The sequence below is a fragment of the Prionailurus viverrinus genome, chromosome D1 (assembly GCF_022837055.1).
Source record: "Prionailurus viverrinus isolate Anna chromosome D1, UM_Priviv_1.0, whole genome shotgun sequence".
Taxonomy (NCBI): domain Eukaryota; kingdom Metazoa; phylum Chordata; class Mammalia; order Carnivora; family Felidae; genus Prionailurus; species Prionailurus viverrinus.
The window spans coordinates 26,234,595-26,249,088 of record NC_062570.1 but is presented as its reverse complement, the minus strand read 5'-3'; the positions used below and the strand labels follow the sequence as shown (position 1 = coordinate 26,249,088).

Sequence of the window (14,494 nt, the reverse complement as noted above, 5' to 3'; positions counted from 1 at the left end):
CGAACTCATAGACCATGAGATCATGACCTGAGCCAAAACCAAGAGTCAGATGCTTAACCGACTGAGACACCCAGGCACCCCTAGAAAAACATTTTATTTTTCAAATTTATTTATTTATTTTTTATTAAAGATTTTTTTTTTTTTAACATTTATTCATTTTTGAGAGACTGACAGAGTGTGAGCAGGGATGGGCAGAGAGAGAGGGAGACACAGAGTCTGAAGCAGGTTCCAGGCTCTGAGCTGTCAGCACAGAGCCTGATGTGGGGCTCAAACCCATGAACTGTGAGATCATGACTTGAGCAGAAGTCAGATGCTTAACTGACTAAGCCACCCAGGCGCTCCTACAAGAACATTTTAAAAGTATGAGAAACGTCTAAACATCTATACTTTGTGACTCAATGTTATAACTTTTAGAGCCTGATGAAGTAGTCTCAAATAAGGAGCTAGCTATATATAGAAAGATATTAACTGCAGAATTATCTATACAATTGAAGAATACTATGATGTTAAACCTTGATTAAGTTATCTCTCTGCTTCAGTTTTCTTATCAGTAAAATGGAGATAATAATAGTATCTTTCTCATGTCCTTGTGAGGAATAAATGAAACTATATATGTATATAGCTTAAAGTAGTATCTGGCCGATATATAGCACTCAAATTTGGCTCTGCTGCTACTGTTTGTGTTTTATTATTATTGATGCACAGGTCTCTCATTTCCTGGAGACTTGCCAGGCATTTTGTTAGGTACAGTGGGAGATGAGTAAATAAAAGTTGTGGTTTTTGTTTCAAGGAACTTAAAATTCACTTGGTAGTGATTCTAATATATATTTATAAAGATATTATAAATAACTTTAAAAATTTTTAATGTTTTATTTATTTTTGAGAGAGAGGAAGGGGCAGAGACGGAGGGAGACAGGAGTCCAAAGCAGGCTCCAGGCTCTGAAGGAGGAAGAGTCCCCATGTTGGAATGATTTGAGTGCCAAACTGAGGAGTTTTTATCTTATTTACATAACGCTGGTAAATGATGGCTTTTGTGACCTGATAAGAGCTCTGTTTTGGGAATATTGGGTAACTGCAAAATGATTTTGTGGTTGTAGGAGAAGTGGAAGTAGGGAAATGGGACGACTAGTTTTTTTTTTTGTTTCCCATTCATTCAAAAAACATGTGTTGCTCACTTATTCTCTGCCATTTTTGTGCTTTGTATTGAGGATAGTAAACTGTATCATATTTACTTGAACAATGATTGTTAACTGGTATTTCAGAGCATAGATCATGAAGCTTGAACTGGTATGTGTTTGTAGGAACGAAAGGTAGATTAGATGTCAAACACGGTGGTGGGACAACAGTCATAATTTTCTGTATGGGGTAAGGGAGAGGTAAAAGGTAAAGATGACTTTTAGATTTTAAACCTGAATGACTTGGGGCCTTACTGTACTTATTCCTAAGGCACATTGGGAGAAAAAGAGGGTGAGCTAGTGTATGTGGACAAATGATATGTTTTACTTGATTTATTTTGTTTGAGTTGCCAGTTAAACATTCAGTTGCTCCTTTGGAGGCAGTTGGGGGGTTGGGACTTGGGGGCGGTAGAGATGTTAAAAATACAGATTTGTAAGTCATGTCCATAGATGTGGCAGATGAAGCCTGAAGTAAATTACGTTGTCATGGGAAAATGTGTGTGTGTGTTGTGTGTGTGTGTCTCTGTGTGTGTGTGTGTGCACGCACGTGCGTGTGTGTTGTTAGTGGGGGTGGGTAGGGAGCTAAACTTATTTTATTTTTTAAAAAGAGAGGGAGAGGGAGCACGTGCATCCAGGTGGGGAGGGGCAGAGAGAGGAGAGACAGAATCCCAAGCAGACTCTATACCATGAGCACCCAGCTCCATGCGGGACTCGAACTCACAAACTGAGATCATGACCTGAGTCTAGATCAAGAGTTGGACGCTTAAGTGACTGTGCCACTCAGGCACCTCTGAACTTTTTTTTATTTTAAAAGCATAAAAGAATCACTTTATTTTATTAAAAAAATTACATATGCCTGTTAAAGAAAAAAAAACAAAACCTAGTGGTATAGAGGGTATATCCAAAATCTCACTACCCAGAAGAATCTTACTTCCCAGGTGCAACTGTCATTAATATTCAGGAAGATCATTCTAGATTTTTTTAATACATATTTGTAGATAGTTAGAAATAATTGCAGAAGTCTATTATGTATTGCACAGTGTATTTTATTTCATACAATGACTAACTGTAACAGCCTCAGTTCCCTCAACTGTTTGTTTGTAATATTTGAGTTATTAAAATGCTAGTACTGGGCTAGTACTGGACAAGGCTAGGAAGGAGGTACTCGCTCTTGGAGACCAGCAAGTATGTGCAAGTTCTTGACGCTGAGAGTGATGCCTCTTAAAATTTTACATCATAGGTGCCTTGCTTGCTCACCCATCCCTGGTCCTGCTGTCAAACAATTAAATAATAAAATTTCCTTTATAATTACTTTGTATTTTTATTAACCAAATCAAGAACATCATTTTAAAAATCCATACTACCATGAGACTTTTAAAGAAAAACAGCAGTTTCCTGACACTGTCTCATCCATTTAACTTAACCCCATCTGGCCTCCGTTTCCTGTTCTATAGAGGCAACGATTTTCAACTCTTTTGGCTTTTTTCTCCTTAATATTTACTACTGTATTTCTAAATATTATGCTTTTACTGGTAGTACTTGATGTATCATACTGCATTATCTAAATCATTTGGGTATCAATGACCACTTTTTTTATTTTGTCTTTTTCTAAAAAGGTAGTACCTTGGATTTAGTTTGTTACTGGGCCTTTTTATTATTGAATAATTTAGCCAAAATTATTGTGCTATGACTTTGAAGGGCTTCTTTGTAAGAGCTTGTTACATAGACTTTATTTTTGCTAAATCCAGTAGAGTATCCAGTTTATTTGTTCAATGTATAGCATCAAGATTGACTATCTTAACACTTTCTGCAGATTTCATTTTTTCTTAACCTTTCTATACAAAAGAAAATCAAGTGAAGTTTTAATGAGGTGCAAGTTCCTGTGCACCTGTGTCCCTTAATTAAAACAAAAATTTTCTTCTAATGTTCATTTACTGATGTAAGCTGTATACCAGGTACCCACTTAGGTTTTTTGTATATATGATTTCATTTATTCCTTATAACTTGTAGTGCCAGTAGCTACATTTTATGGTTGAGGAAATAAAGAGATAGAGAAGTTAAATAATTTGCTTAAAGCTGCAGTTGTGGTAAATAGTGGAACCAGAATTCAGACTCGGGAATGTCTCTTAAATCTATATTCTTTTTTTTTTTTTAATTTTTTTTTTCATGTTTAGTTATTCTTGGAAGGGAGACAGGCAGAGCGTGCGCAGGGGAGAGGCAGAGAGAGAGGGAGACACAGAATCTGAAGCTGACTCCAGGCTCTGAGCTGTTAGTACAGAGCCTGACATGGGGCTCAAACGCACAAACCGTGAGATCATGACCTGAGCTGAAGTCGGATGCGTAACCGACTGAGCCACCAAGGTACCCCTTAAATCTGTATTCTTAAATGCTGGCTTGAACTATGCATTGTGCTCTCTTTTGGCTTCCCAGATTTCTTCAGGAACATTCCTTTCTCCTTCCTCTGCCGAAATGTTGCTTTTAAGGATAGTGTTCAAAATTTACACAAAATTGGGTTTTTGCAGACTACGAAGCTTTTTCAGTTTTTATTAAAGATGGGAAGGATTTATCGCAGTGGTTTCTCATGATTGTAATAACTAAAAAACATAAAAGAAAATATAAATCTCATGCTCAAGCATTTGGGGTTTGGGAGAGGGAGAGAAGAAATTAATATGACCAAGTAGATTATTTACATCTTGTTTGGTTCACAAATATGTTGTGTCTCAGGAAATTCAGAGATAAATTACATAGACTATGTCCTTAAGGATTATCATCTAAAAGTGTACTTATAGGCAATATAAGTATTCTGTAAGAAGGGTAAATTAGGTACTATGGGAATTTGTTGAAGATCTAAGAAAAACTCGTAGAAAAGGAAATGACTTGAATGGGCCCACTGAAGGATGGATGGCACAATTATGGAGTGATCAATTCAGTAGAAATTTACAGAGGCAGGAAATTTGGGGGACATGTTGTGGAATGGCAAGTAGTGCTTTGATTAGACTTTTCTTCCCCAAGTTCACATAGCTAGTGATGTTTGAATTGGAGATGGAATCCCAGGCAGTCTGACCGCAGAGTATGCAGTAATGGCTATTGTGCTAGATGCTTCATGCTCACCTGGAAATTTGCCTGGTAAGAACCCCTTCTGTCAGAGTAGGGATGTGTTCTGCAGAGAGGTTTACAATGTAAGGAAATTATTTATAAGGGAGCAAGTTTCCTGAAGGATCCCTGGAAAGAGATGAGGAGGTAGTCAGCAGAGGTGGGGGTGGGGGTTGTGGGGAGATCGTGGTGGGGGGAAATGAAGAGGAGCACTAAGAAGACTGGAGTTCACTTTTGGGGGTGATCAAGAGAGCTTGACAGCAGTGTGCCACTTGGTGGAAATAGTTGGTCTCAGGGTTCCAAGTGGAGTTATGTTTGCCAGTTTTTAAAGGAGGCATTTAAATTATAATGAGAAAAACTTTCTTCTGTTATATCATTAAAAAAAAGGTTACTTCTGGGGCGCCTGGGTGGCTCGGTTGGTTGAGCGGCCCACTTCAGCTCAGGTCATGATCTCGCGGTCCGTGAGTTCGAGCCCCGCGTCGGGCTCTGTGCTGACAGTTCAGAGCCTGGAGCCTGCTTCAGATTCTGTGTCTCCCTCTCTCTCTGCCCCTCCCCACTCATGCTCTGTCTGTCTCTGTCTCTCAAGAATAAATAAAACATTTAAAAAAATTAAAAAAAGGTTACTTCTGATAGCACTTAATGAATTTAAGTGGTGTTTCAAGGTATTAGTTTACATTACTAATATTAAAGTTATTTAGCTTTATAAAAAACTATCACTATCATTACAGTTCTTGTCTTTAAACTGTATTTTATAGCTGTGTTTTCAAGAATGTGTTGTTCATACATAGAAAAATAGAGAATATAAAATGAGATCTGTAGAGAATATTTCACAAACCGAATGGTGTCCAATTATTTTTGTCTGTATCATGTTTCTTACCTTTTTAGTAAGGAAGAGTTTGATTTGTTGACTAGCCATTGTTAGCAGTAAATGGGGGGGGATGCACTTAGAGTTTAGGAGCTAAGTAATAGATCGAGCATTTGATGGGTTTTGGTTAGCTGAAAGTCAAATTTTAAGATACAGGGATCATTGCGCAACAGGTATAGTTGGCAAGTGGGACCCACATCCTTAAAAACATAAGGTTTTGTGCCAGATTTAATTCTGCAAACATTTTATGTGCAGATAATTTGTAGGAAATGAAGATTACAAAAAAAGTCCCTCCCTTGGAATTTATAGTCTGAGAGGTGAGAGAAAAAAATTTGTATAAACAAGATAGAAATAAATGACAGCTGCATGAGAAGTGACGAAATGCTATGAGATCTCCAAGTGGAAAAAATTTATTATTTAAAAAAAATTGTGCATGTATGTCTTGATTTTTGGAAAATAATTTCATGAAGTGTGGCATTTGAGTTTGATTTAGAGAGATGGCTTGGTTTCCACAGATTGTGGATGATTTGGTGGATTAATGTGAGAATAGACACAGGGGGAATAGTATTGAACATATTTGGAAAATGGCCAGCAATAGTGTGGGGAATGAGGATGTTGGAGATGAGGTTAAGGCTAACAACATGCTGAGTGTGGACGTTGTTTTGTAGGTGTTTGGAGGCACTTGGTGGTGTTTTATTTGAGCAGGAACTGATATCATCCAACTTGTATTTTAGGAAGGTTATCCTAAAGTGGACTAAGAGGTGGTTAGCGTAATGGTAGTTAAGAGAATGAGCATCAGTCCTGGGACATCTCCTGGCTCTGTCACTCTTGGTTGGTAGTGCAGTCAGTCATGAGTTTAACCTACAAAATGGGGATAATGGTAGCACTTAGAGACTGTCCTGATAAATAAATGGGATTATCCAGGGCAGCATTTACTACATGTCTTAACACAGAGTAAGCGTTCACAAAAAAATGTTAGCTATATAAGAATTTTATTCTGTAAAAGGGCAAAGGCTAGAGGTAGAAAGCCCACACAGGAAAGCACAGTGAGTCTACTATTTAATAAGGTGTATGATATGCTGAGGCTTTTTTTCTTTTTTCTTTTTTGTTTTTAAGATAACATTTTATTGTGCCGTTGAAAAATCTTGTGTTTGTTTGTTTTGTTGTTTTTTTTTTTTTTTTAATTATTTTTTGTCAACGTTTATTTATTTTTGGGACAGAGAGAGACAGAGCATGAACGGGGGAGGGGCAGAGAGAGAGGGAGACACAGAATCGGAAACAGGCTCCAGGCTCTGAGCCATCAGCCCAGAGCCCGACGCGGGGCTCGAACTCGCGGGGCTCGAACTCGCGGACCTCGAGATCGTGACCTGGCTGAAGTCGGATGCTTAACCGACTGCGCCACCCAGGCGCCCCAATCTTGTGTTTGTTAAGTGTGTGTGTGTGTACGTGTATGTGTGTTTAAAGTAAGTTCTATGAAAAGGCAGTTGATTATTTTAAATCTCATCAGTCTGTGTATCAGAGTAATCTTTAACGTGTGTGAAAGCACGTGTCAGTGACACTGGTGGGCTTGTGGTGGTGGTGCTGGAGCACAGAGTGATTAGCAAACCTAGATGCCTGGGAAATCATTGAAGAATGACCATCACTGGAGTTTCACTCACTGCTTCTTCACTGTGTAACTTTTCTTATGGGGTCTTGAGAAATAAGAAGATGGAAAAGAAAGGATATGAAAGGGTGAAGGTGCCATTTACTTAGTTTGGTTGTTGTGGATTATGCTTGAGATGGTATAAGAGTCAGAAGGAAGAATTTTTTTTTTTAATGTTTATTTATTTTGAGAGAGAGAGTGCAAGTTGGGGGAGGGGCCGAGAGAGGGGGACAGAGGATCTGGAGCAGGCTCTGTGCTGACAGCAGTGATCCCCATGTGGGGCTCAAACTCAGGAACCTGTGAGATCATGACCTGAGCTGAAGTCAGACACTCAACCATCGAAGCCATGCAGTGCCCTTAGAAAGAATTCTTTAACATAAAGGTGTTTTGTGTCCTCAGAGTTTGCAGGGACTATAAATAAATTCCATGGTTGTTTGGCCTCTAAGATGGGAGATTCAGGGTGAATAGATTTTACCCAAACTTACAGGAAAAATTAGGGTTAGAGCTATAATTGAGAAAATTGAAAATTACCTTGAGTTATCAAAACCCTTGGAGTCAACTGTGACTCTGCTTTTTCCCTAGCTCATCACCACTACATCAACAAATTCTGTTGTCCCTACCTTCAAGATCTATCTTGAACTAGGCCATTTCTCACTTTTGTCCATTGCTACCACTCTGGTGTAAATCACCGTTATCTCCTTGACTAGCCCACGGCGATAATCCGAAACTGGTCTCCATGTTTGATTTGCGCCCTGCCCTGGACTAGTCTTTATGTAACAGCCGGATTAATTCTCTTGACTAATTCAGGAAGTCATGTTCCTGTTATACAAAACCTGTCAGTAGCTCCCTGTTTCAGGAGTTCTTAGCACAGCTTGAAAATCCTTCCACGGTCAGGCCCCGTTTTTGGAGCCTTCTTTCTTGTCACTCCATTCACCCAATGCACACGAGCCATCAGATATCTACATAATTCACCCAGTTAAGAATTCACGTCTCTGTACATAGGTTTCCTCCTTACAGAGGTTTCTCTCATTACTCTCTGTGAAGCTGCAGTCCTAGGTTGTCTCCATTCACTTTAACAGGCTTAAAGCTTTTATCACTACCCCAAAAGTATACCTTTTAATAACATTTGTCTTCCCCACTAGAATGTAAACTCCAAGAGAGCAGGACTGTATTTTTTGTATTGCCACTAGTTAGAACACAATAAATGACCAGTATGGGGCACCTGGGTGGCTCAGTCGGTTGAGCAGCCAACTTCAGCTCAGGTCATGATCTCACAGCTTGAAGCCTTGTGAGTTCAAGCCCTGCGTCGGGCTCTGTGCTGACAGCTCAGAGCTGGAGTCTGCTTCGGATTCTGTGTCCCTCTCTCTCTGCCCTCCCCTGCTCATGCTCATGCTCTGTCTCTCTCTCAAAAAATAAAATAAACATCAAAAAAAAAAAAAAGAACATAATAAGTGACCAGTAAATACTTGTTTAGTGGATGAATGATTTTATAAACAAAAGGAGATTTATATTTCTTTAAATCTGAGATCTGCTGTTGTCATCAATATTTATTTTATGTTCATCTACATGCTGGAACAAGCAAAATAAAAATACAAATATTAAAAAAAAGCAGCAGTTGGGGCGCCTGGGTGGCTCAGTTGGTTAAGCGTCCGACTTCAGCTCAGGTCATGATCTCGCGGTCCGTGAGTTCGAGCCCCGCGTCAGGCTCTGGGCTGACGGCTCAGAACCTGGAGCCTGCTTCCGACTTTGTGTCTCCCTCTCTCTCTGCCCCTCCCCCGTTCATGCTCTGTCTCTCTCTGTCTCAAATGTAAATAAACGTTAAAAAAAAAAAAAGCAGCAACTAGGGAAATAATAGAATTGTAATATGATATCCAAATAGCTTTTGCTTGAAGTAGTGTTTGGTGGCATTAAAGGAAGAAGTTTCCTTCTCACGCTACCTGTAAGTTAATCTTTCCTGTGACATTGTGCCAAACTTGAGAGCTGGCAAAAATTGTTTGATTCTTACAAATTTATTTACTATTTGATTTTGTAACTCTCATTTTTAAAGTCCTATGGTATGTATTTAGAAGATTTCAATTTAAGCAAATTTCACCTCCAGACCAAGTTCTGACAAATGTTCAAGGTCTCAGTTCCAGATATCAGAGAACTATACTGAACTTAAATGATTGAGGGAGAAATGAACATGACACATACCAGAATGATCTTCAGTGTCCCTAAGAGACCCAGCATGCCTTGTGTATAAAACAAAGATCTTAGATGTGTCCTAAATTTGAATTCTCTCTGACTGCCATTGTGATTTTGGACAAGTTACTTAATCTTTCTTTCTTTCTCTCTCTTTCTTTCTTTCTTTCTTTCTTTCTTTCTTTCTTTCTTTAATGTTTATTTATTTTGAGAGAGAAAGAGCATGTGTGCATGCTTGGGGGTGGAGGCAGAGACAGAGAGAGGAAGGGAGAGAGAAAATATGTAACTTTTCTTGAGTCTGTTTTTCTAATGAGTAAAATGGGTATAGTATTACTTAGCTACTGAATAGGGTTGATGTAAGAATTAGATAAGATACTGTATAATATAGTTGGTACATAATGGTAAATAATATTATATTAAAATTTTATGTACATGGACTGCTGAGTGTATATGTTTTTGTATTTTGTCTGTTTTGATATACTGTTTCTAGTTTTCCAAAGATATTTGATGGTATTACCTAACATGTCTTAAATCCATCCAATTGTTATAAAATCTAGTCCATTTGTTTTGCATTTTTTGTTTTAAAAAGCAGATATATTTTGAATTAATGAATTATTTAATCAAATAATATTAGAGGGCTGCCATGCCTCACTGGCTCAGTTGGTGGAGTGTGCAGCTCTTAATCTTGGGGTTGTGTGTTCGAGCCCCATGTGGGGTATGGAATTTCCTTAAAAATACAATCTTGGGGCGCCTGGGTGGCTCAGTCGGTTGAGCGTCCGACTTCAGCTCAGGTCATGATCTCGCAGTCCGTGAGTTCGAGCCCCACGTCGGGCTCTGTGCTGACAGCTCAGAGCCTGGAGCCTGTTTCAGATTCTGTGTCTCCCTCTCTCTGACCCTCCCCCGTTCATGCTCTGTCTCTCTCTGTCTCAAAAAATAAATAAACGTTAAAAAAAATTAAAACAAAACTTAAAAAAAAACAATATTAGAAGTTATTAATAAGTGCCATAATTTCTGCTTGTAAAGATTAAAAGTTTTAATTAAAGTTTATTTATTTATTTTGAGAGAGAAGCAGAGCAAGTGAGGGAGGGGCAGAGAGAGAGCAGGAGAGAGAGAATCCCAAGCAGGCCCTGTGCTGACAGTGTGGGGCTTGATCTCACGAACTGTGAGATCATGACCTGAGCTGAAACCAAGAGTAGGATGCTTAACCTACACCCAGATGCCCCTAAAGATTAAAAACTTTTAAGATCTATGTGATGAGCACAGGGTGGTGTAAAAGGAAGTGTTGAATTCTGTGTTGTGCACCTGAAACTAATATAACAGTGTGTGTTAACTAACTGGAAGTGAAATAAAAACTTGAAACCTTTTTGAGATCTCTATTTTTGAAGCTCTGTAATTGCATTTTAAAAGTATACTATGGATGTGCTCACTCATCTCATCGATGTTAGTGGAAGCCAAGTGCACAATATGGCTTAATAAAATAAAATCACATATTGAAGTTTTCAAGTCACAGATATCAACTTTATCAGATAATTTTGTTATGCTTCTGCAAGCTGTTTGTTGTTAACATTTTGTGGCTTTACTCTTCGGATGCTTTTATGGTCTTGCATCTCTCAGGTGAGATAAGTAGCTTCATTCTATGAAGTATAGATTTTAATGAACCAAGAGGCAGTAATAAGAAAAAACATTATTTCTCCCGAGTCCTCTGAATATGAATTAAGAAGGCAATAAGATGTACATAATGGGCTTAGAAAGACAACACTGCAATAATGACTGATACAGAAAATGTTCAGTTATTTACCACTTATTTGATATAGCACTTAATAGCACTATTCTGGTCATTACTTGTAGAAAATACTTAGAAACCTCCTTTGACTCTTTCTTGATATCCTACCCCCTTTTCTGCTCTAACTTTGTAGAGAAATGTGGAAATTTATGGTTAAGCAGAGTCAGTGGGTCAGAAAATGGGATAGACCTTTAAGAAATAATTTAAGGGGCAGTTAACTTGAAAGTTGCCTTAGAATAAGCTGGATATGCTGGGTTGGAATTGTGCAAATTGTCATGAAGACTTGTGCAAAGGTAAATGCAAGTACTGGGTCCTTCTGATGGTCTGCTCTTTGAAGTGCTGCACAGGGGTGCACTGCTGGAGGCTGCTCCAACAAAAGTGCCCTTCGAGACATAGTACTGTGCAAAACCTTAGGTTACTGGAAAGCGGTAGCAGGGAAAGCAGTCTAGCAGGTAACAACCAGTGTTTGCCTAGAGGAAATTATCTGGGAAAACTTGACCGAAAGAAATAGAGGTTGCAGCCTGCAAGCAGAACGTGTGCTTCATCTGTGTGAAAATGACTTTTCCTTCTTTTACACATATAGAGCTGGTTGGTCACCATTACTGCTTTTAAGGTGTTAAGAATAAGGACCTTGTGTTCCTATTCTACAAAGCACGTTAAGCATTGTGCGTACATGTGCTACACTGAAGAAGGCATCAGCAGTTACTGAAGAGATGGCGTAATGAAAGGCTGGAGCCGCCAAGCATCGTCCTTAAAGGAATTCCGAGGTAGGAGACAAGGAAAACTTACCCACTGTAGTGGAACAGGAAAAAGTTACTTCTTTAGTTTGGCGTTACTCCTCTGCTGAATGTCACGTATCCTGTGCTGTCAAGTCAGTAAATATTTCTACGCCATTTAGCGGTGGTCCAGACAGCAAGGACTTAATGAAAACTGAGAGCCAAAATAAGGAATATTTAAAAAAAATTTTTTTTACATTTATTTATTTTTGAGAGACAGAGATGGAGCGTGAGTGGGGGAGGGGCAGAGAGAGAAGGAGACAGGGAATCCGAAGCAGGCTCCAGGCTCCGAGCTGTCAGCACAGAGCCCGATGCGGGGCTCGAACCCACGAACCGCGAGATCATGACCTGAGCCGAAGTCGGATGCTTGACTGACTGAGCCACCCATGCGCCCCCAAAATAGGGACTATTTTTAAATACACTAGACATTTTAGTTGATTTGTTATCTTAACTGCTTTCAAATTAAATGCAAATTTCTGGAAAAAAAAATAGGTACCTTGTGATTAGAATCCTGTTTTCTTATTTGTGTACATTTTTTCTCATTTAGAATAAAATCAGCTGATGGTAGGCTAATCACAGACTTTCTACTGAGGCACACCTAATGTTAGATGTAGATCAAATTTCATATTTATCTTTTAAAAAAAATTTTTAATGTTTTTATGTTTTTGAGAGAGAGAGGGAGATGAGACAAAGAATCTGAAGCAGGCTGCAGTTTCTGAGCTGTCGGCACAGAGCCCGATGTGGGGCTTGAACTCAGAAACTGCAAGATCGTGACCTGAGTGGAAGTCAGACGCTCAATCGACTGAGCCACCCAATCGCCCCTCATATTTATCTTAAAATCCACATGACTTTTTGGAATGAACACACCATAATATGTTGAAATTTATATAAATATAACGGTGTTTAAAATTGACCCCCTAGGAAGATGTGACATTTTAACTTTTTATTCCTTGGCACTTGCTGTAGTACTTCCATTTTGAGAAGTAATGTGAAGATGGTCAGTTTTGGGCTTCATTATCTGATTTAAAATTTAACAGTTTGACATGCTCCACACCAAGAAGCCCAACCAGCATTCCACTTTTGAAGTATGTGGTTGGGTGTATGAAGGAAATGACAGGTCATTTTAGACATAAATACTCATTTACCTAACACCTAAGGGGGGAAAAAACCCACAGTTCTTCCCCAAACCAAATAAGGCCAATTATTTTTACACTTAAAAATATGAACTGTCTTGCTACTGAATCAAAAGATGGGACATGAATTGATACTGGTTGTTGGTACAGTTTTGATAATAATAGATATAAATCTTTTCAAGCACAAAGAAGGGCTAATAAGAAAAATAAGCCAACCTAATTTACATATAGGTGGGAGATAATAGCATTTTAAATGTGAAAGGAGTTGTTCATGTTAGCTTGATGAAATCTAATTTAAAATCCTTGAAAAGCTTCAAATAAGATCAGAACCACTGAACAGTAGACAATATTTTTGTCATCCAGGTTTGTGAATATACAAAACTAGGAAGGTAAGAATAGCTACCTTGGAGTAGTTTTTCTTTGGAAAAATACCAATGCTCTTTGGAATATATTTGGTTTGCATTATAGTCTTATTTAAAAATATATAGAATTTATTTTTTGAATAATCAGATGTTCAAAAGAAATAGAAGAATTTACAATATTCACTCATACATCCTAGATATTTTGAGTATAATTATTTTTTGTATATATATTTTCTTTTTCCTCCTTTAAACAGAAATTGTAGCAGTGTTATACTGTATGCATTTTTCTGTATCTTGAAATTTTTTTTTTACATAATACAGAATTCTGTATCATTATATAAAGTGTCTCCTTGATCTTTCTTTCTTTCTTTTTTTTTTTTAATTTTTTTTTTAACGTTTATTTATTTTTGAGACAGAGAGAGACAGAGCATGAACGGCGGAGGGTCAGAGAGAGGGAGACACAGAATCTGAAACAGGCTCCAGGCTCTGAGCTGTCAGCACAGAGCCCGATGGCGGGGCTCGAACTCACGGACTGCGAAATCATGACCTGAGTCGAAGTCGGCTGCTTAACTGACTGAGCCACCCAGGCGCCCCTCTTTTTTTTTAAGACTGCCTGATATTCTCTTGAGTGACCATATCCCAGTTTTTTTTAAACCAGTGCCTGTTACACTTTTAGGTTGTTGCATTATTGTCTTGATTCCATAAATACTTTGGTCTTGAAAGTCATTTGTCTCTTAACTTCCAGGCAGAAATATTGTACAGGTTCCAAAAGAGTAAAGAAGAATGTTGGCAGCTAAGTAGGGAGGGTAGTCTTTAGCCAGTGTGTTATTGCTAGAGGTAAAGAGTTCATTTCAGGACTTTTTTTTTTTTTTTTTCTATTTAAAATTATGTAGTTTTTTAATCTGCTATCATGCATTGCTGCACGTTACATCATAGCATTCTCCAGAAAGGGCTTGCAAAAAAACTTGAACTGTCCTGGGCAGCATTCTGGCATCTACTGGGAGAAACTTGTGTCACTGAACCTGTGATCTGGGTTTGTATTCCCATCGGGCTGGGACGGGGGCAAACCTGAAATTCTGAACTGTGTCTTTTGTACTTTACCCTCATTACATTTTTTTTGTAATTAAAAAAAAGAAAAAAAAAAAACCCAAGCTAGTTGTAAACATTTGAAGCAGTGGTTCCTATGTACATTATTCACCTCCTTTCCTTTTTAATTTATATTGTTGCATTTATGTATTTCTAAAAATATTTTATTTTTTAAAAAACTCATTGTGTCAACTTTTATAAAAAGAATATGATGCTCTATCTAATCTTGGGGATTTCTTCCACTTAATATTACATTGCTAAAATTTATCCTTGTTTTCACTTGTCACTAAAATTTATTCATCTTGTATGTATGTTTCCTTCTGTGACTGTTAACCAGAATTTATTTATGTGGTCTTCTGTTTGTGGACATTTTAGTTGTTCCCCAGTTTTTGTTTTGT

At 38.2% G+C, this 14,494-nt stretch overlaps 1 protein-coding gene across 4 annotated transcripts in view; it reads left to right on the top strand.

Annotated features, from left to right (window-relative positions):
* Positions 1-14,494, top strand: part of ARHGAP32 (Rho GTPase activating protein 32) — a 300,846-nt gene that overhangs the window by 43,853 nt on the left and 242,499 nt on the right. The window contains exon 2 of one of the 4 annotated variants that reach the window (XM_047878218.1): positions 11,323-11,506. The exons of the other annotated variants lie outside the window; for them this stretch is intronic. The gene's annotated coding sequence lies outside the window, so the exon portion shown is untranslated. The remainder of the gene's footprint in view (positions 1-11,322; positions 11,507-14,494) is intronic. 4 annotated transcript variants of the gene reach the window in all.